The sequence below is a fragment of the Hyperolius riggenbachi genome, chromosome 9 (assembly GCF_040937935.1).
Source record: "Hyperolius riggenbachi isolate aHypRig1 chromosome 9, aHypRig1.pri, whole genome shotgun sequence".
NCBI classification, from domain to species: Eukaryota; Metazoa; Chordata; class Amphibia; order Anura; family Hyperoliidae; genus Hyperolius; species Hyperolius riggenbachi.
Genome location: NC_090654.1, coordinates 123669920 through 123693329, shown reverse-complemented (window position 1 = coordinate 123693329; position 23410 = coordinate 123669920).

Genomic DNA, 23410 nt, shown 5'->3' with positions numbered 1-23410 from the left:
AGGCCTAATCTCCCCACCTGCCTATACAGGGGTTGCCTCAGGGGCAACCCAGGTTTGTAAGTATAATATTTACGATTCATTATTCCTCCTGGTTCCAATACATACTACACTATATTGGGCTCTCGGGTTTCTGCTTCATATCCAGGGCATGAAGCTCCTGTTCCATCACATCCCAAAGACGCTCTATTGGGTTGAGATATGGTGACTGTGGGGGCCATTTTAGTACAGTGAACTCATTGTCATGTTCAAGAAACCAATTTGAAATGATTTGAGCTTTGTGACATGGTGAATTATCCTGCTGGAAGTAGCCATGGGTACATGGTGGTCATGAAGGGATGGACATGGTCAGAAACAATGCTCAAGTAGCCCGTGGCATTTAAACGATGCCCAATTGGCACTAAGGGGCCTAAAGTGTGCCAAGAAAACATCCCCCACACCATTACACCACCACCACCACCACCACCAGCCTGCAGAGTGGCAACAAGGCATGATGGATCCATGTACTGATTCTGTTTACGCAAAATTCTGACTCTATTGAGACTCATCAGACCAAGCAACATTTTTCAAGTCCTCAACTGTCTAATTTTGGTGAGCTTGTGCAAATTGTAGCCTCTTTTTCCTATTTGTAGTGAAGATGAGTGGTACCCGGTGGGGTCTTCTGCTGCTGTAGCCCATCCACCTCAAGGTTGTGCGTGTTGTGGCTTCACAAATGCTTTGCTGCATACCTCGGTTGTAACGAGTGGTTATTTCAGTCACTGTTGCTCTTCTATCAGCTTGAATCAGTCGGCCCATTCTCCTCTGACTTCTAGCATCAACAAGGCATTTTCACCCACAGGACTGACGCATACTGGATGTTTTTCCCTTTTCACACCATTCTTTATAAACGCTAGAAATGGTTGTGTGTGAAAATCCCCGTAACTGCCCCTCTGGCACCAACAACCATGCCTCGCTCAAAATCGCCTTTCTTTCCCATTCTGACATTCAGTTTGGAGTTCAGGAGATTGTCTTGACCACACCCCAAAATGCATTGAAGCAACTGCCATGTGATTGGTTGATTAGATAATTGCATTAATGAGAAATTGAACAGGTGTTCCTAATAATCCTTTAGGTGAGTGTATTTCCTTTTAACCACTTCACCCCAAAGGCGTTTTTACCCTAACGGACAAGAGCGATTTTCACCTTTCACTGCTCATCCTTTCATTTGCCAATAGCTTAATCACTACTAATCACAATGTAATGATCTATATCTTGTTTTTTCACCACCAATTGGGCTTTTTGGGGTTGATATTTGTTTTCAGCAATTACTTTATTTTCTATGCATTTTAAAGGGAAAAACAAGGAAAAAAAATAAAAAAAATACACTATTTCTCCAATTTCATCCCATATAGTTTTAATATAAACACTGCTACTGTGCATAAAACCCACACATTTTATCTGCCTATTTGTTCTGGTTATCACAACATTTTAGTTATTTCCCTAGTACAAAGTATGGTGACAATATATTATTTGGAAATAAAGGTGTATTTTTTCTTTGATATTTTTTTCCCACTATGTTCACGTGCACGTGCACACGCGGGAGCGCACATGTGCATGCGCACAGCGGCAGCAGCACTGTCTGACTTATAAAAATGTCCTGGAGCCATTAAGAGGCTCTAGCAGGACGTTTTTATAAGTCAGCTTGTCATTAAGTGGTTAGGCAATGCCAGTTACCTGGCTTTCATGCTGATCCTCTGCCTCTAATACTTTTAGCTATAGCACCTGAACAAGCACATGCAGATTAGGTGGTTCTGACATTATTGTCAGATCTGACAAGATTAGCTGCATGCTTGTTTCTGGTGTGATTCAAACACTTCTGCAGAGAAATAGATCAGCATGGCTGCCAGTCAACTCATATAGTCTAATAGGAAATGAATAGCAGCCACCATATTCTTCTCACTTCAGTTGCCCTTTAAGGGAGTTCTTTTGCATCCTAAATATCAAACAAGCGGACACTTACCTGGGGCTTCTATCGGCCCCCTGCAGCGGTAACGTCCAACGCCGTCCTCTTCAGATGCTCCGTTCCCCGCCGCCGGCCCCAGTGTAATCACGCGAGTGATTATACTGCGGCTGTGCGGCCATGGCCACGCGCGTGCTCGCTCCCGCGCGCATTATCGGGAGCTTATTGCGCAGGCGCAGTACAAGAAAACTTCGTACTGCGCCTGTGCAGAAAGCTCCCGATGACGCGAGCGAGAGTGAGCATTATTCGTCTGTTTAGATGAATATTAATCCGAGACCGGCGGTAGGGAACGGAGCATCGTAGGAGGACGGCGCGTAACATTACAGCTGCAGGGGGCCGATAGAAGCCTTTGATTCTGTCAGCTTGTTTGATTTTTAGAATCCCACAGAACCTCTTTAAAGAAGACCTAAACTCCAGCACTGCAGTCAAGGAAAACCATATCGTTGCTGAGAATGTGTGTGTGGTGTGTGTGTGTGTATGTGTGGTGTGCATGTGTGGTGTGTATGTGCGTGTGTGTGTGTGTGTGTGGTGTGTGTGTGTGTGTGTGTGTGTGGTGTGTGTGTGTGTGTGTGTGGTGTGTGTGTGGTGTGTGTGTGTGTGTGGTGTGTATGTGTGGTGTGTGTGTGTGTGTGTGTGGTGTGTGTGTGTGGTGTGTGTGTGGTGTGTGTGTGTGTGTGGTGTGTATGTGTGGTGTGTGTGTGTGTGTGTGTGTGTTGTGAGTGTGTGTGTGTGTGTGTGTGTGTGGTGTGTGTGTGTGTGTGTGTGTATGTGTGGTGTGCATGTGTGGTGTGTATGCGCGTGTGTGTGTGTGTGGTGTGTGTGGTGTGTGTGTGTGTGTGTGTGGTGTGTGTGTGTGGTGTGTATGTGTGGTGTGTGTGTGTGGTGTGTGTGTGTGTGTGGTGTGTGTGTGTGTGTGTGGTGTGTATGTGTGGTGTGTGTGTGTTGTGAGTGTGTGTGTGTGTGTGTGTGTGTGTGTGTGTGTGTGTGTGTGTGGTGTGTGTGTGTGTGTGTGTGAGTGTTGTGAGTGTGTGTGTGTGTGTGTGTGTTCTGAGTGTGTGTGTTCTGAGTGTGTGTGTGTGTGTGTGTGTGTGTGTGTGTGTGTGTGTGTGTGTGTGTGTGTGTGTGTGTGTGTGTGTGTGTTGTGAGCGTGTGTGTGTGTGTGTGTGTGTGTGTGTGTGTGTGTGTGTGTGTGTGTGTGTGTGTGTGTGTGTGTGACTAGAGCAGGGCTTTCAACCTTTTCACTAATTCTACCACTTTCATCACCTAAAAAGTACCACCAGTGTGCCTGCACAGTAGATTGGATGCAATTGGGCTTGGCTGTTTCTGCTGGAGCCTGAACAGAGAGCAGCTACTGCGCATGCGCACACATCGACAAGGAGAACTTTGGGGCTCCAAGTGCTGGATCCCCTCTACTGTGGAGGAAGGGGGAAACCTTTTTAGGAAACAAAGGCCTCCCCTTCCCTGAATTAAGAACCCCCCGGGCATTTTTTTCTTACAGGTACACTTTAAGAAAAGAGGGCATATAAGAGGGGAAAAGTAGGAGGCATTGGTGGGGAAAAAGATAACTAGCTGACAGATTGTCAGTATTGGCAATCTGTAAGTAGATTGCCAATATAGGTAGCCTTGGAAGTTCCTCTCTTCCTGCCCCCCCACACGCATACATATGAACTGCCCGCCGGGAGACTTGGGTGCAGGATACAGCTGGTATACGGCTATTGCTGGAAGCCAAATTACAGTGTTTTAAAAGCAACTTCTGCTCCATCTTCTGACGGCGCCGAAGTTAGTGACTGTGCGCCGGTATAGCTGTAATTCCCATTACAGTACTCGCCCCCCTCCCGCTTAATTATACGTAGCCTAGCCCCACCACCAGAGAGATGAGAGCTAGGCAGTGACTCACCACAAAGTTTGGCTCCCCTTGCTCACTCCTTGCTGTGCTGTCCTGCGATATAGTTCACACCTCAGATCATTGGTAAGCCAGCCGTAATGAAAAGACAGGAAGGCAAACAGTGCATGGTGACGGCGCGTATACTTCAAATACAGGAAGTGAGAAGTGATGTCACTTTCTGTATCAGCGCCATTACTGGGCACCGTTCGCCTGGCTCTCTCTTCCCCACTGATCTGAGGTCTGAAGTATGCTGCAGAGCAGCACAGCAAGGAGCGAGGGAGGAGGAGCCAAACTTTGTGGAGGCAGGACAGGAACAGGACAAGTGGCAATAAAGTGGCAGGCAAACCTGGTGTGTACCACCTAGCCAACAGCAAAGTACCACCGGTGGTACGCACAGGTACCACAGGTTGAAAAGCCTTGCTTTAAAGGATATTATCCCCGCACTTTTATTGGCCCAATAGGCTGCCTGTCACTTGATAGGAAACTTGGTAGGCAGCCTATTGGGCCAATCAAAGTGTGGGGATAATGTCCTTTAAAGTGATTGGACCTGCAGGGGCTCAGGGCAGGACGAGTGGAGCTCTCGTCATTACCAATTAGCAGGCATAAGTTCGTAGCGCTCGCTATGCTACTCTGATAAGGCACACTAACTCTGATAAGGCACGTTAACTCTAACAAGGCATGTTAACTCTGATAAGGCATGTTAACTCGGATAAGGCGATATTTGATACCCATGCAAATAATTTATATAATATAATAATTATTTAAACTAATAATAATCATAAAATAAAAACTGTTCGTGGGTCTTCCTCCTGTGATCTGTATTAGCCTGGCCTCCAGCAACTGGTATTGAGAAGAGAGAGAACCCGTGTGCCTGCAGGTCCGCTCAACCCTACACACCAGTTCACTATGGCCATCGGCAATGGGTGGTGGTGAGTGCCATACATGGAAAGGCAGCAGAACCTCCTCCCATGACATAGCACTGTGCCCACTGCTGGTAGCATGGAGTGCTTTGTATTGATGGGTTACGGGTTATGGTGCTATCTGATCGCCCAAATAATAGAACAATTAGATAAGCATCCCTGCCAAAGATAATGTGTCTTTTGAAGACCCCTTACATATATTTGCAATCATTTGAAAACTTAGACTCAATAAAGACAAATTTTATCAAAGACTTTTACTTCTTCCGTAAGTTGCTAGAAGTCCTGGAGTTCTCCTCTGCAGCTCCATCTTGACCTGTAGCTTAATTGAAGCCTCTTATTCTTTAGAAGTGCTTATCTATGTTACTTGCAGTTTTGTCAGCTTGCTTAATAATTCAAATTAGCTCCTCAACACAACTGCACAACAGCCTAACCCAGATGTGACTGCTAATACATCTTATCTCAGGACAATCTCTGAACATTTGTGACAGCTTGTAAGTCACTTCATGGGACAAACCAGTAAACCCTCATACCCTCCAAGTGCATTTAGTGGTGGGCTACACCCAGGGTCGGGCTGAGGCAGAGACGAGAGAGGCTCCAGCCTCGGCACAGTGTAGGAGTGTCTCAGCCTTGGGTGCTGGAGGACCTTGTCCTGGCTCTGGCTACACCCTTGGAAACCCGAACACTGTGAGTAAACTTCCTCACCAACAGTTATGACTCTAGCAGTAATATGCCAGGTAGTGCACACTCACTTGTATGCAATTTCACATAATGATTTAAACCTTGATGTAGAGTACAGTGTTAAAATGTACAGCTATTAAAGAGACACTGAAGCAAAAAAAAAATGATATAATGAATTGGTTGTGTAGTATGGATAATTTACTAGAACATTAGTAACAAAGAAAATATTCTCATATTTTTATTTTCAGTTATATAGTTTGTTTTATAACATTGCATCATCCTCTAATATTTTCAGTTTACACACTACTCAGCATTCTAAATGATTTTACAGAGCAGGCCAGTGAACTATTTACCTATCCTCAGCTGAAGAAAATAACAATACAATGACTGACAGTTGAGATACCAAGCTTCAGAAGACAGAGATCCCTGCGACTTTCAAAGTCCTGGAGCTCAATGGCGCTTTTGCATAGATAGCAACTAGAGTTTCTTAACTCTTCTTGTACTGGAAACAATATTAGACTTATGTCTCTGCTCCAAGTGTTTTACTTCTTATCTTTACTACACATACAAATCATAACATATTTTTTTTTTTGCTTCAATGTCTCTTTAATGTGCTGCTGGATATAGCAGCCTTACTGAGTTTAAATGCAACAGGCCCTACGAAAGAGAGACTCCTGCTTTTTGTGGTTTCATTAGTCTGCAGCACCAATAAATGTTTCTGAAAATACCTGACATTTTCATGAGGGAAGTTATTACTTACCTCTTATTAAGCATATTGTGGTGGCTTCCAAAACGTTCATACCTCGTATAACCAGCATACTTTGCAGTTGTAGCATTTCCCCACCCTCTAGCCTCTAGCCCCTAAACTACCCAGCCTGTAAGTTGCAGTGCAACCAAGTGAAGAACAGAGACCGGAGTTAGCGACAGGCATTGCCCTCAAGTGCAAAACTAAGTTGCACTAGAGCCATCACCCAAGATGGGGTACAGCCTGTCCTAACTTATTATCACAGGAAGTGCAAAAAACTGCACTTAGAAGGCTCCTGCTTCTCCTGTTTTTGTTTTCTTTTTCGCTCTCTGAAGTCTCCCGGTGTAGTGTTCAGTCCTGAATGGTGGGTTCTGTCTGAAAAGAACTTTGCATTATTATTATTATTATTAAGTACTTTACAATGTACTTTAGTACTTTGTAAACATAAGCATATTGAATTGTATCCTTGCATGCATTAAAGAAGCAATTGGAATTGGTCATATGATTAAATAAGGTGGTTCTTTCTATTATTCATCCAGACCAATGCAGATTCACACCTGGCAAGTCTGCCAATGATAACATTAGAGAGTTACAAATTATATGTCAGTTAGGAGATAGAGCTTCCAATGGTTAGACCTTGGCCTCGCTAGACTCTGCTAAGGCCTTTGACACCACTGGATGGCCATTTTTGTGAAATCTTTTTCTAGATTTAAGTTTGGTCCCAAAATTATATGATTTGAACTGTACAGATTCACCTTGCAAGGCTACCCTTCATACAATGCTCTATTTGTAATAGCAATATATGCAATGGTAATCTTAATGCAGATGACATTATATTATATCTTTACGTGGCTGGTAGCTCTCTTCCTGATGCAATTAACACCATTAATGAATTTGGTGAAAATTCTGGTCACTGAATAAAGTGGGGAAAATCTGCTCTAATGCACCTGGGTTCAAATCACTTGAATATTAACCCTCCATTGGAATTACAAGTTGTCTCCTTATTACCTTCACTAAAAATACGTGCAAAATTGGAGCAAACATCCTTTTCTGCAGCAGAGAGTATGAACCTGGTTAAACAATTATGTTACCCAAGTTTTTATATATACTTGTGTCATTTATACGACAACAACATATTTTCACCTTTAATGGTCTTTTACACTACATACCATTTCGATTTTCATGCGATTTTACTGTTTAAAAATAAGTCCGGCATGTTGCGTTTTTTCTTTGTTTTTCTTCTTGTGTTTTTAACATCCAGTGAAAATCGCAAATCAGAACCCCAAATCGTAATTGTGATTTGCAGTGTAAAAGAAGCCTTAAAAGAATGCAAACTGAACTGAATATCTCTACCAGAGATTTTTATAGATACCTCTGTTTGAGGCACACTCAGGGCCGGGCCGAGGCAGAGGCGGGAGAGGTTCCAGCCTCAGGGCTCAGTGTAGGAGAGGCGCGCAACTCAACCAGCTATCATTCCCCTATTGTGTTTGAACCAGAGAGAAATAAGAAAAGGGGATACATGGCAGTGACTACAAGCCAGATAACAAGAGATTAAGTTGTTGGGAGGGTTGGGGGCCCTGGGGCGCCTCTTAGACTAATAGCAATCAGTGTGTGACCACTGGAGTGGGAGGGATGGCGGGCTCACTTTGGTGTCACAGCCTTGGGTGCTGGAGGACCTTGTCCCGGCTCTGGGCACACTGTACAGTTTCAGTTTCTTGTGCAAGCAGTATACCCAAATGTCCATTCATTGGAGTACTCAAGACACAAGGTCCAAGTGGTCTGACTTCTATGATGTATAATTATTTATCAAATTATCTCTCTGAATTAGGCATGCTTTTGATAACTGCGTTCTTAAAATTCCCAATTTAGACTTTTCTCTTTTCCCACACCATTTATGCCCTAGATCTCAAACCCCGGTAGTTAACTTCTGGCATCTTATGTGGGAGTGCACCCATCTTACTCTTTTCTGGAGTGAACTTATCTCCTTCCTACCTGAGATACTTGACCTGAGAGACTATTTTATATCTCTACTGAATTATGCTTGTTTGGTTTACAAAGGGACTATGAGTTCTCAAGGTAAGAGCAAACATTTCTGTGTGAAATGCTGTTTATGGGAAGAAAAGCTATAGCTTTGAGCTGGATTAGACATACTGCTCCCTCTATTTCCAGCTAGAACAAATCTAATTAAATAACGCTTATGTTAAAAAATATATACAAGAAACGTAATTCATCTAAAAAGTTTCACAAAATGTGGGATAAATGGCTTTATGTAACACAGTATTTGTAATAGTAATATACTACCAATTGTCTTACTTTTTCTCTGTAATTTGATTTACTGGGTTACTTGTGATGTGTTTTCTTATATGGTGCTCTGCTTCTTATATGGTGATCTGTTTATATTCAATGCCAATCAAGGCTCTCTGTTATTTTCTGATATATTTTGGGTCGTGTTCATGATTCATATGTTGCATAAAGAGAGTTTAAAAAAAAAAAAAAAAACAAGGAAAGACGTGGAGGAGTTTTAGAGCATAATTCAGGTTGGACTAAAGTGGAGCCAGTCAGTTTACACCTAGACCATAGAACAGGGTGTTGCATGCTGGGATAATATGAGGGTTTGAACAGGCTGTTTTTCTGCGTAAGGAAGGAACAAATCTAAGAGATGTTTTTAGGTGGAGATGACAAGACTTGGCTAGTGTGTCAATGTGAATGTAAATGAGAGCAATTCAAGAAATTGAGAGGTGGGATTTATTGGTGTATTATAAAAGGTAAGTGTGATGTCAGGCAACGAATCCAATCTCATAGTGAAAAAAGGACTATTTCCATGTAATCAGTTTTAACTGTAAGGTGACTATAAAAATATTGGCAGAACCTAATGATTAGCAAGTGAGCAAACCTTTAACCATGGCACTTGCCTGGCTTCCACTGCAGTGAAGCTCCTCTTCAAACAATGGAAAATTCTAAGGGCCCTTTCACACCACAGGACTTTTTCGGCGTTTTAATGCCACAGCCGAAGTTGGCGTTTTCTAAGGTAAAATGAAAGTCCATAGACTTTCATTTTACCTTTCACATCTAACTCGGCGTTTTGGAGCGTTGCGTTTCAACGCTCCCAGGAGCTTTTTCAGGGCTGTTTACAGCCGAAGTTGGCTGTTGGCGTTTCAATGATAGTCAATGGAAAACGCCAACTTCAGCGTTTTCAAAGCGTTTTCAAAGCGTTTTACAGCTGACTTGTTCACTTATTTTTATAGAAAAAAAAAGGACGTTTTCATATGAGCTGTAAAACGCTTTAAAAACGCTTTGAAAACGCTATGTATTGGCGTTAAGCAAAAGGCTGACTTTCAGCCTTTTCTACCGCAGCCTCTAGTGTGAAAGAGCCCTAAAAGGTAAGAAAAAGAAGGTACTCTGAAACTTTCGTACAAAGCTTCTTCTGTTACCATGGAAATGTTTGACATCACATCATTTTCTGTTGTTCAAAACTGCTGGTTTGTATCTTTTTCTGCAATAAAGTGAGCTGTACCTGGTTTTTATTGGTTCTAGACATTATAGTGGAATCTACTAAAGGCTCATACACACATCTAACTTAATGCACAACCAACAGCACAACATGATCAACCGTACAACAAGTTGTTTACATTAGAGATGGCTCGAAATTCCGATTTTCGGTTCGTGAACCTCAAACGCGAACCTTCGCCAAAAGTTCAGTTTGCGCGAACTTTCGCAAACCGCAATAGACTTCAATGGGGATTGAGCTTAGGTAGCTCAATGACAGAGCAACAGTGACTGTCCAGCTGATCGAATTTGGTCTGTCCACAATAAAGCAACGACCTTATTATCTTGGTTGTGACTCCCCCCCCCCACTCCCCCCCCCCCCCCCGAGACACTCATATAGCCAGCGGTTATTGCTTCATTGTGATACGCAAGCCCCTTCACTGCGGCAAGGTAACGATCACGAAGGGGAATTGACACATTTACATGCTTTTTGTTTTGTTGTTGCAGCTGCAGTGCAGCATGAAAAATTAGGCAGGCATGTACACGCATCAGAAAAATTATTATAGCGGCCTTAAAAATTCAGGAATCCGCCTGGAGTCCTGGACCCTGTTGGTGGTGGTGGCGGAGAAGGCAGTCAAGTGGTCTGCAGGCAGAGATGCTGTGTGGGGAGCAACTTAGTCTTGGGGCAGGCAGTCACATGGCGTGCAGACAGAGATGCTGTGTGTGGGGACTGACTTAGTCTGCGGGCGGGCAGTAGCCCTCCGGGATCCATGGCTCATTCATTTTGATAAAGGTGAGGTACTGAACACTTTTGTGACATAGGTGACTTCTCTTCTCAGTGACAATGCCTCCAGCTGTGCTGAAGGTCCTTTCTGACAGGACGCTTGAGGCACTGCAAGACAGAAGTTGGATGGCAAATTGTGACAGCTCTGGCCACAGGTCAAGCCTGCGCACCCAGTAGTCCAAGGGTTTATCGCTGCTCACAGTGTCTACATCCACACTTAAGGCCAGGTAGTCGGCTACCTGCCAGTCAAAGCGTTGGTGGAGGGTGGAATGGTTAAGGCGAGGCGTTGGACTAAAGAATGTCTGCATGTCCGACATCACCATGAGATTGCTAGAGCATCCTGTCCTTGACTGCATGGACATGGGAGAAGGATTACTGGCAGTGGTACCTTTATTCCATTGTGCTGTGACATCACCCTTAAATCCACTATAAAGCATAGTTTCCAGCTTGTTCTGCATGTGCAGCATCCTTTCTGCCTTCAGGTGAGTTGGTAGCATCTCCGCCACTTTGTGCCTATACCGAGGGTCTAGTAGCGTGGCCACCCAGTACAGCTCATTCCCCTTGAGTTTTTTTATACGGGGGTCCCTCAACAGGCTGGGCAGCATGAAAGACACCATCTGCACAAATTTGGATGCAGACGTACTATCCATCTCCTCTCGCTCTTCCTCAGTGACATCAGGTAAGTTCTCCTCCTCCCTCCAGCCACGAACAATACCACGGGAACGTTGAGCAGCACAAGCCCCCTGCAGTGCCTGCTGCGGTTGTTCTTCTGCCGCCTCCTCCTCAAAAAAAAAAAAACACCTTCCTCATCATCTGATTCTGACTCCTCTTCCCCACACGACTCTTCCTCCTCCTCCTCCACCCCCCTCTGTGCTGCCGCAGGTGTTGAGGAAACATCTTCATCATCTGATGAGAATTGATCCCACAACTCTTCCTCCTGTTCCTGTTCCTGTTCATGCTCCTCCACAGCTTGATCCACCACTCTACGCATGGCACGCTCCAGGAAGAAAGCATACGGATCAAGTCCCTGATGGCGCCTTCACTGTGACTCACCCGGGTTTGTCACCTCCTCAAATGGCCGCATGAGCCTGCAGGCATTTCGCATGAGTGTCCAGTTCTTTGGCCAGAACATCCCCATGTCCCCAGAGTGTGTCCTTCTACTGTAGTTGTAGAGATACTGGGTGACGACTTTCTCCTGTTGTAGCAGGCGGTCGAACATCAGGAGGGTCGAATTCCAGCGAGTCGGGGTATCGCAAATCAAGCGTCTAACCGGCTGAACTGAATATCGGCATAGCGTGCCATGGCCGTGTAAGACACCTGAAATGCTCACACAACTTCCTGGCCTGCTTCAGGACATCCTGTAAGCATGGGTACTCTTAGACACAAATCTTTGAATTATGAGATTCAGCACATGTGCCATGCAGGGAACATGTGTCAATTTTCCCAAATTCAAAGCCAAAATGAGATTGCTGCTGTTGTCACACACCACGTTGCCGATCTCCAGCTGGTGCGGGGTCAGCCACTGATCCACCTGTTTGTTAAGAGCAGCCAGGAGAGCTGCTCCAGTGTGACTCTCCGCTTTGAGGCAAGACATGTCTAAGATGGCGTGACACCGTCGTACCTGGCATGCAGCATAGGCCCTGGCTAGCTGGGGCTGAGTAGCTGGAGAGGAGATCGCAGCACCAATAGAGTTGAACTGTCACTCAGCCAAGGAGGAGGAGGAGGATGACAGCAAAGAGGATGTAGCAGGAGGAGAGGAGGTGGCAGTAGGCCTGCCTGCAAGCCGTGGAGGTGTCACAAGTTGGTCCGCTGCACAGCCACATACTCCCTGCTTGCCAGCGGTCACCAGGTTGACCCAATGGGCTGTGTAAGTAATGTACCTGCCCTGACCGTGCTTGGCAGGCCAGGCATCCATGGTCAGATGGACCCTTGACCCAACGCTGTGTGCCAGAGATGACACCACTTACCTCTCAACTTCATCGTACAGTTTGTGAAGATTGTGAAGCTGGAGACGAGGTTTAAAAGTGGACCTATTTTGGACTATATATATTGTTGCACAGACTGTGGTGCCTGTGCAGCAAGCCATTTGCAGGACATTTTTTTAGGTTTTCCCATAGGAGGACAATTTGGAGTGTGTGAATAGCCATTGGTGTTGAGAGCTGTACCTTTGTGCAATATCTTGCAGATAATTACAGTTTGAGTAGGGTGGTGATACCCCCACGGTATAGTGATCCATCGTAGGTACTAGTCTTTAAAAAACACTAACACATATAGGAGTTAGTTAACACCAAGTTTATTGAAGGTTTAGAGGAGCGCACGAGCCACTAATTTACAGTTACATAATTGAAAATCTGTGGTGTGAGTTAAAGAGAGCTGTCCATGCTCGGAAACCATCGCACCAGTCGGCTCTTCTGCACATGCGGGGCCCCTCCGCACATGCACAGAGGAGCCCGACTGGTACGGCTGAGACAGTTACCCGGGCTGATTGCAGCCGAACAGAGGTGTCCTCGGGTGACCTTGAAGGCAGTGTTCGCCAGCCCTATCCTCAAGGCCCACCAACAGTGCATGTTTTGTAGAAATCCGCAGAGGTAGTTAATTAGCTCTGCTGAGACACTAATTACCTCATCTATGCATGTTTGTGGTTTCCTGCAAAACATGTACTGTTGGTGGGCCTTGAGGACAGGGTTGGAGAACTGTGCTTTAAGGCACACAAATAATGTAGAGCTAAACCTTAGTACACACAATAGGCAAATGGCAGCCGTTGGAGGCAGGTGACCGGTCTGAATGACTCCACACTGTTGAATGGAGTCACGCCTGCATGTGTGTCAAGCGGAGGGGCTCAGGGATGGTTTGGGACAGTGGGAGAGCTTGAGGGGGGGGGGGGGGAGTTTACATCTCACTGCAGGGTAAGGTCTACTGTGCATTTGGGGGTGGGGGGGGGGGGTGTAAGGCCCCTTTTTGAAATTTGAGCATCCCCCACTTAAGTGACCTCTGCATGACCCTGTCTACAGGAAGCGTTTAGAGGCTGTAATTTCTGCAAAAGGAGGATCTACTAAATATTGATTTCATTTATTTTTGTGTTGCCCAAATTTATGAACCTGCCTAATTTTGTTTAAACAATTAATGCACACTTTCTGTAAATCCAATAAATGTATTTTCACCTCTCAAATATCACTGTGTGTGTCTCCTATATGATATATTTAACTGACATTTTTTATCATAACAACCAACGATTTGTACAGGAAAATCATGACAACTAACAAGGTTCAGGGGAGGACTGGCCAGGGGGGAAGGGGGGAGATTTCCCCCCAGGCTGCCTCTCATTTAATGATTTAGGGCTGGCACTGTGCCTGGTGAATTCAGGTTTTTGTGTAAGGCAATGTGAAATACTAGGCTGAATGAGGGAAATAAACGCCCCATTGAAGAGCAATTGCAGGGCGGGCAAGCTAGTAAATATACACAGCATGATACAGAGCAAAGGCTTGCCTGCAGGGTCCATGGGAAAAAATCTGTCTGGTCTCCAACCATTGTTAACTGCATGTGCACAGCTACATAAGATATTGTCTAGGTTGAAAAGTTTTTGACAGTCTCTAGACTCCAGAAGGGCTGCTTGCAAACAGTCTCTAGACTCCAGAAGGGCTGCTTGCAGAACTTGTGTAAGAGTTACTGTTGTAACTCAAAATGTATAATGTGCCCCCCGGTGCCAGTGCATTTATACTTTACCTGTCATGCTCTCCCTTGAGTGTCATTGCTGTATTTCCCACGTGACTACCGGCGTATAGCACATGGGGCACGTGTGTGATGTCATTTGGGCTGGGGCTGCCGTGAAAACGGGCCTCTAGTTTGTATTTTCCCCCCAGGCCAAAAGGTCCCAGTCCTCCCCTGACAAGGTTGCCCAAACTTTCGCATCCCACTGTATTCTGTCACTTTGTTTTCATTTTACAAGTCTTTTATTTTGGTACAGAATATGCAAAAATGTAATTGCTTTTGATTCAGTTTATGACTGAAAAATAATACACAAGACATGGGCCTCAACTATAAAACTCTCTAAACTCTATTTTACTACTTATCATGGTTAAAATGTTACCACGTATGTCACTTATAGTTTTGCTAAGACTTTCCCAAGTTTCATCATAATTTTAAAAATGACTATTTATGTTGGACTTAATATAGTTTGTCCCGACCTATTTTTTATGTGGCATGGGTCCAAGCATGTATTCTACAACTCGTCAGGGTTACAGTGATACCACACGTGCCTCATTTAGTAATAAACTGGTGGTGCACTCTCCACAACTACACTGAATGTACAGTATTTTTATGTCCAGTTGTCATTAAAGTTGAACTGTCGGGCATACAATAAAAAATTAATTATTTCATTTTATCTGGTAAACAAGTAATAAGGATGCTAATCAAGCAATCCAAAAGTTAAAATCTCTATTACTTTTCTTGTTTATAAATGATCATTCCCCAGTTTACCTGACTCTTATTTGGTACGTTGTCGCACAAAGGAAGTTGCAGGGCATGCTGGGTTGTCTTTTTTTGCTTCTTTATTTCCCCTCAGACTTAACTAATGTACAGAAGCAAAAAATGACAACCCAGCATGCCCTGCAACTTCCTTTTTGTGTACCAAATTTTGTGTGTACCAAATAAGAGTCAGGTAAACTGGGGAATAATCATTTATAAACAAGAAAAGTAATAGAGATTTTAACTTTTGGATTGCTTGATTAGCATCCTTATTACTTGTTTACCAGATAAAAATAAAGAATTGATTTTTTATTTTATGTCCGACAGTTACACTATAAAGCAAGTCTGAAGCAAATTTAACAATAAAAAACAGATACTCACCTAAGGAGAGGGAAGGCTCTGGATCCTATAGAGCTTTCCCATTCTCCTCCCGGTGTCCTCGTTTCCCCATATGCTCCTCTGTTTCAATCTCCTGCTAGGGGAGACTTCGGCAGTCTTCGGAAGTCTCCCGAAGATCGGCGGCTCTGTACTGCGCATGGGCGAGTGCATGGAGCGACCCCTCTTCAGAAGCCCACGTGTTCCGTAGACTGCCAAAGACACCAAACAGTGGTGGATTGCAAACGGGGGACCCTGCTGGGGAATGTGGAGACCGGAAGGAGAACAGGAAGGCTCTATAGGACCCAGAGCCCTCCCTCTCCATAGGCGAGTATCGCTTTTTTATTTTTAAATTTGTTTTAGACTCCCTTAAAGTGGTTAGGTACCCTCATTTCCTCCATTTTTTTTAATAGCAAAATGTTCCTCAGATATTTGTTGGTTTTCTATACCACTCTTATGCATTTAGCTGCTGTAGTTGCTCTTCAGAAACCAAACCAAACTTCTACATTTATTGCACTATTGTCTTTTCTGGAGATAGATTTTGGGATCTACCAAATCCTGAGTTTTGGCCCTGCTGGGCCGAACACTCCATTAATCCATATAAGTGCAGCACTATTAGCATTACATAGTGTCGATTTTCTGGTAGATTCAACAACAGTCTACTTTAAGTTTGTTTTACCTCCTTGTTTTCTACTGCCTTTTTAAGAGTTTATTCTTCTTGATCCCAAGCAATTGATCTCACTGGTGCAGCCCAAACTTAATCTCTCAATCTCTCAGCAATGCATGAAAGAGAGATTTTATGTCTGAATTTTTCTTTTAATCCCTGGGGTAAAAGAAATACATGATTGACTTGAGAGCCAGAGATTTAACTCTTTGTAGGCATTTCCTTTATTTGTGATGATTTACATGAGGCAGCTAAAAGTAAAGAATTAAAGGGAACCTAGCACCACTTTTGTTTCCTGGTTTCTAATAGCTGTAGGAGCTGCCAAGTTCCCCCCTCCCCTTCTAGCTGCACATTATTTATCTAGGGTAGGTGTGAAGATAGCATCTGTGACTTCTTTAAACTCTTTGAAGCACAGTGTACAATCTACACCCCCTTCCATCCCCAATTAAAAGCTTCTCGTTTGCTCTCTGCTAATAATTACATCAGTCCTTATCTGCCTAAAACTTCTGCGGGTGGACAAATCTCAGAAGTAGGAGACACTAGACTAATAAAACCCTCTGCTAAACTTTTAAATGTAAAAAGACGAGGTAGATTTTTTTTTATTAATGAGCCACATTGTTTGCATGCATATTAAATGTGTTATTGAGATGCCCTGGGTGCTAAAAATGGTGCTTGGTTCACTTTAAAGGTCTACTTCCCTTTAGTCCAAAACTCTATATAACATATGTAATCACTACATAAGCCATTTTGCAATAGGAAACTTGCCAGTACCACAGCAACAGTATATAGTGTGGTATAAAAGACAGCCAGAATCCAAGTCCTCTGTTTATTTCATTGGTTTTCAAGTCTGCACAAAGGAGGAAGTAGGACTTATTAAATCCCTTTGCCCCTTGACTGCTTCTCTGGGTTTATGGCAAAGACACATCTATTACACAAGGAGAATGAATCCTACACATCTAAGGTCTGGCCAGGGGCGTAACTAGACTTAATAGGGCCCCCTGCAAAAAGGATAGCATGGAGCCCCCTTTGTACCCGAACCCCACGGGATTGGGAACCGGTGAATGGCAGCAGAGCGTATTCTGCTGTGAAGCAGCCTCTGGAAGCAGGAAAAAATTGCACACGCTCCTGCACACGTTTTTTGTTAGTGAATGGGGGGTTTCTTTGCTAATTGGCTGCACTTGCAGTTGGGGTGAGAGGTGGAGGGCCCCCCAAACCCTCTGGGTCCACCTGCAATGGCAGGAGTCGCAGGAGTGATTGCTAAGCCCATGGGTCTGTCATAATCACTCCCATCTCAGTAACAGCACAGACCAAAGAAAGGCAGTGTTCACAATCAAACATGCAGAGCTACTGAGCAGTTATATAAGAAAGTGTTATAGTAGTCACTGGTATGCCTGTTTAATTAGATTTGTATAGATTTTGTACAATTTGAATTGTATAGATTATATAATTTTGTTAAGGTATATTATTTTTTATTTCTTTTAGGTGAGTGCACTGCAGATACTATTAGGATTTCTTGATTTTAAGATATTGTAGTCCTAAACTACACCGTTACATTTTAAATTCAGACTGTTACTGCATGTTCTGGGTAAAATAACTGACTCTCTATAGCAGAAGGTTTCCTGGGTGTGTATTCTCATTTCTTCTGGGATACTAGATATAATTATTAAAATTCATTTTAAGATGACTTTGGACAAAAGAAAGACTATCTCTGCAGGCCTGCATTGTTAATGTATCTTACTGTCTGCTGCCTGTCAGGGCACTTTTCTAGAAACAGGTTAGACTCCACTATTGTGCAGATAAAAACAATCCCTTCCAGGACAGAAATTTAGCAGCCATTGCAGGCGCTGTCAGTTGTAGCTCCTAGCAAAGTATATGATGGCTGGCCACAGTACAGCTCGACTTAGAAAGCAGAAGTGACAATAACTCTGAGAAGGTTTGCATTTTCCAGGTTATGGTATATCCAAATACTAAATAAAATACATTATATATAGCTAGTCATCTTTTTTTGGTTCTGGAAGAAGACATTTTACCACTCTTAAGGTTTCCATACACTTATCGATTTTCCAATTCGATATCTGTAAGATTCAATCTACCTGTTGGGAATCCATTCCTCCAAAATTTCTGATCTATTGATTTTTTATCGATTTTGATCAAAAATCAATTAAATGTATTGATTGGACAGCACGGAAGATTTAGATTGATTGGGGGGAAGGCAGTGGCGTAGCTAAGGAGCTGTGGGCCCCGATGCAAGTTTTACAATGGGGCCCCCCAAGCACTCTATCCATAACAATTGATACAGCGCACCAAAACCTGCCAATGGCAACTACAGTGTCAGAAGTGCAATAGGGGGATGGGGAACAGCTTGTTAATGATTACCACTATGCTAAGCATCTATAGAAGTGATTATTACCAGCACAGGACCAATCGAGAGCTAATATTTTCGCTGAGGAAGGGCCCTTCAGGGCCCCTCTGGCCCAAGGGCCCCGATGCGGTCACAACCTCTGCAACCCCTATTGCTACGCCCCTGGGGGCAGGGCAGAAGTAGCAGTAGATTGATGGCCCATAGAGTTGCACTGCATCGAACAGTGCAATGCTGCTGTTCAATTCATATTCAACAGATTACTTGCTGGAATCTATTGCAAATGAATGTGCTGTGCGTGGTAGGAATCAATTCTTCTCTGTATCAATTCCTTTCAGAAATGAATAATTTTTTCACATTGGGTGGCAATCTGTAAGTGTATGGCCAGCCATACTGTGCAATTTTCTCTATTCAAATTAAGCAAAATAAATACCTAAAACAGTTTAATATACAGGAAATCTGTTCACGCCAACAAACAGTCTAGCTAATTGATACTCATCATACAGTATATACATTAATGGTTGAAAGAACCACTATCATGAAAAACTGTACATTCTAAAATATATGTATATTTATATGTATACAGGAAAGAAGTACATTTGTCCGAGAGCAAAAGGCATTCAATGGACAATTACTTTTTTCTTTTACAGTGGCTTGCAAAAGTATTCGGCCCCCTTGAAGTTTTCCACATTTTGTCATATTACTGCTACAAACATGAATCAATTTTATTGGAATTCCACGTGAAAGACCAATACAAAGTGGTGTACACGTGAGAAGTGGAACGAAAATCATACATGATTCCAAACATTTTTTACAAATCAATAACTGCAAAGAGTGGTGTGCGTAATTATTCAGCCCCCTTTGGTCTGAGTGCAGTCAGTTGCCCATAGACATTGCCTGATGAGTGCTAATGACTAAATAGAGTGCACCTGTGTGTAATCTAATGTCAGTACAAATACAGCTGCTCTGTGACGGCCTCAGAGGTTGTCTAAGAGAATATTGGGAGCAACAACACCATGAAGTCCAAAGAACACACCAGACAGGTCAGGGATAAAGTTATTGAGAAATTTAAAGCAAGCTTAGGCTACAAAAAGATTTCCAAAGCCTTGAACATCCCACGGAGCACTGTTCAAGCGATCATTCAGAAATGGAAGGAGTATGGCACAACTGTAAACCTACCAAGACAAGCCCATCCACCTAAACTCACAGGCCGAACAAGGAGAGCGCTGATCAGAAATGCAGTCAAGAGGTCCATGGTGACTCTGGACGAGCTGCAGAGATCTACAGCTCAGGTTGGAGACTGTCCATAGGACAACTATTAGTCATGCACTGCACAAAGTTGGCCTTTATGGAAGAGTGGCAGGAAGAAAGCCATTGTTAACAGAAAAGCATAAGAAGTCCCATTTGCAGTTTGCCACAAGCCATTTGGGGACACAGCAAACATGTGGAAGAAGGTGCTCTGGTCAGATGGGACCAAAATGGAACTTTTTGGCCAAAATGCAAAACGCTATGTGTGGCGGAAAACTGACACTGCACATCACTCAGAATGCACCATCTCCACTGTCAAATATGGTGGTGGCAGCATCATGCTTGGGGGTGCTTCTCTTCAGCAGGGACAGGGAAGCTGGTCAGAGTTGATGGGAAGATGGATGGAGCCAAATACAGGGCAATCGTGGAAGAAAACCTCTTGGAGCCTGCAAAAGACTTGAGACTGGGGCGGATGTTCACCTTCCAGCAGGACAACGGCCCTAAACATAAAGCCAGGGCAACAATGGAATGGTTTAAAACAAAACATATTCATGTGTTAGAATGGCCCAGTCAAAGTCCAGATCTAAATCCAATCGAGAATTTGTGGCAAGATCTGAAAACTGCTGTTCGCAAACGCTGTCCATCTAATCTGACTGAGCTGGAGCTATTTTGCAAAGAAGAATGGGCAAGGATTTTAGTCTCTAGATGTGCAAAGCTGGTAGAGACATACCCTAAAAGACTGGCAGCTGTAATTGCAGCAAAAGGTGGTTCTACAAAGTATTGACTCAGGGGGCCGAATAATTACGCACACCCCACTTTGCAGTTATTGAGTTGTAAAAAATGTTTGGAATCATATATGATTTTCATTCCACTTCTCACGTGTACACTACTTTGTGTTGGTCTTTCACATGGAATTCCAATACAATTGATGCATGTTTGTGGCAGTAATGTGAAAAAATGTGGAAAACTTCAAGGGGGCCGAATACTTTTACAAGCCACTGTATGTAACTGGGGTGGGAAGGTGCTTACCCTGGGAGGGGGAAGCCTCTGGATCATAATGAGGCTTCCCTGGTCCTCTTCACCCTCCGGGATCCAGCGCTGGCACCCCTGAACTGTGGCCATGTAAATATTTACCTTTCGCACTCCAGTGCAGTAGCTTTCCGATGAGCAGAAATAGCTAAGCCCAATCGCGTCGGGTCTACTGCGCAGGTACAGGCAACTTGGTGCTATTTCTGCTGGAGCCCATCAGAAAGCCGCTACTGCGCCTGCGCAGGAGTGTGGTAGGTAAATATTTCAGCTGCTACTGCGCCTGCACCACAGCTGACAAGGTTGTCGGCTGATTTTTCAGGGGCTGCCACGCTGGATCCCGGAGGGTGTAGAGGATTGGGGAAGCCTCATTAGGATCCAGAGACTTACCCCTCCCGAGGTAAGTACCCCCCAAGGGCTGTTTTTTTTTTTTGCTACAGATTAACAAATTAACATTTGAAAACCACCTGGAAGCCTGAATTTGAAACAGATGTTCCTATGGATGATTGGAACAGTGCAACTCAGAGCATCGCAAGTAGTTACCGAGGTACCTTGCTTACAGAAACAGCTTTAAACTTCTATTACAGTGGCACCTTACTCCTTATAAATTGCATAAAATGTTTCCTGCAGCTTCAGGCCAATGTTTTAGGGGCTGTGGACCTGTAGAAAATTAGGCACTCTGTCTCACTTATTTTGGTCTTGCCCTAAGGCCAATGAATTTTGGAATATTAAGCAGATATTTAATATAGAAATGTGCATTAATATCCTTCAAGCTCTTTTATGCATCCCTAACCCAGATGCTCTGAGAGGCTTTAGTCAGTTGCACTATTTTATATTATTAGTTGCTAACTGGGTTATTGCATTTAATTAGAAGAGTAAAGAAATCAACTTTCAGGGCCCATTCACACTTGTGCGTTTTCAGAGCGATTTCAGCTTTGCTGAAAATTGCTAGCGATTTGAAAAACGTGTGCACAATGAAATTGTATGGAAGTGTTCTCATCTAAGCGTTTAGCGATTTGCTGAAACGCAAACGCGTTGCATGCAGCGTTTTCTGAGCGATTCTGGAGCGATAAGCGTTTCAATAAAAGTATTTGAATTGAACTAGAAATCGCAAAACGCTAATCGCTGGAAAAACGCTCTCTATACAGTGAAAAATCGCTAGGAAAAAACGCCAGAAAAACGCTCAGCGTTTTGCGTTAGCGTTTAGCGATTTCTAGTGTGAATGGGCCCTCATAGTTACATAGTTATTTTAGTTGAAAAAAGACATACGTCCATCGAGTTCAACCAGTACAAAGTACAACTCCAGCCTGCTCCCTCACATATCCCTGTTGATCCAGAGGAAGGCGAAAAAACCCTTACAAGGCATGGTCCAATTAGCCCCAAAAGGGAAAAATTCCTTCCCGACTCCAGATAGCAATCAGATAAAATCCCTGGATCAACATCATTCTGCCTTACCTAGTAATTGTAGCCATGGATGTCATTCAACTCAAGGAAAGCATCTAAGCCCCCTATAAATGCAGGTATAGAGTTTGCCATAACGACTTCCTGTGGCAATGCATTCCACATCTTAATCACTCTTACTGTAAAGAACCCTTTCCTAAATAAATGGCTAAAACGTTTTTCCTCCATGCGCAGATCATGTCCTCTAGTCCTTTGAGAAGGCCTAGGGACAAAAAGCTCATCCGCCAAGCTATTATATTGCCCTCTGATGTATTTATACATGTTAATTAGATCTCCTCTAAGGCGTCTTTTCTCTAGACTAAATAAACCCAGTTTATCTAACCTTTCTTGGTAAGTGAGACCTTCCATCCCACGTATCAATTTTGTTGCTCGTCTCTGCACCTGCTCTAAAACTGCAATATCTTTTTTGTAATGTGGTGCCCAGAACTGAATTCCATATTCCAGATGTGGCCTTACTAGAGAGTTAAACAGGGGCAATATTATGCTTGCATCTTGAGTTTTTTTTCCCTTTTAATGCATCCCAAAATTGTGTTAGTTTTAGCTGCAGCAGCTTGGCATTGAGTACGATTATTTAACTTGTCGATGAGTACTCCTAAGTCCTTCTCCAAGCTTGATGTCCCCAACTGTCTCCCATTTATTTTGTATGGAGCTAGACCATTGGTACGACCAAAATGCATGACTTTACATTTTTCAACATTGAATTTCATCTGCCATTTATGTGCCCATATAGCCATCCTATCCAGATCCTGTTGCAATATGACACTATCTTCCTGAGAGTTGATGATTCTGCACAATTTTGTATCATCTGCAAAAATGGCAACATTGCTCACTACTGCATCCACTAGGTCATTAATAAATAAATTGAAGAGCACTGGACCCAGTACAGACCCCTGTGGTACCCCACTGCTAACAGTCTCCCATTTTGAGTATGATCCATTGACCTCAACTCTTTGTTTTCTGTCCATTAGCCAGTTCCCTTTCCAAGCACACAGACTCTTCCCCAGTCCTTGCATCCCCAACTTTTGCACCAGACTTTTGTGGGGAACAGTGTCGAAGGCCTTAAAGGGGAACTTCAGCCTAAACAAACATACTGTCATCAAGTTACATTAGTTATGTGCATTAGAATAGATAGGTAATATCATCTCTTACCCACCCTGTTTTAAAAGAACAGGCAAATGTTTGTGATTCATGGGGGCTGCCATCTTTGTCATGGGGGCAGCCATCTTTTTGGTTGAAAGGAGGTGACAAGGAGCAGGAGACACAGTTCCACCTGTCTTGTGTCCTGATTACCCCTCCCAGCTGCACACGCTAGGCTTAAA